Raw genomic sequence first — 297 nt, 5'->3', positions numbered from 1 at the left:
GTTAGGAAAACCGGATCGGTTCAGGTCAATTGGACCGGTTCAGGTCCGGTTTGGGGTCAATTGGACCGGTTCAGACCGGTTCGAGTCAATTTAGGTCCGGTTCGGGATAACCCAGACCGGTTTAGGTCAATCTAGGACCGGTTTAGGACAATAGAGTCCGGTTTAGGTCAATTTAGATCGGGATTGGGCCGGTTTTAGGTCTGATTAGGTCTGATTTGTCTGATTAGGGCTGGGTTTGTCTGGTTTAGGGTCTGTATCGATCAGAACAGGTCTAGATTGGTCGGTTTAGGGTCAGGA

Source organism: Tarenaya hassleriana, unplaced genomic scaffold, assembly GCF_000463585.1.
Source record: "Tarenaya hassleriana unplaced genomic scaffold, ASM46358v1 Cleome6, whole genome shotgun sequence".
NCBI classification, from domain to species: Eukaryota; Viridiplantae; Streptophyta; class Magnoliopsida; order Brassicales; family Cleomaceae; genus Tarenaya; species Tarenaya hassleriana.
Note: the sequence above shows the minus strand (reverse complement) of the source record.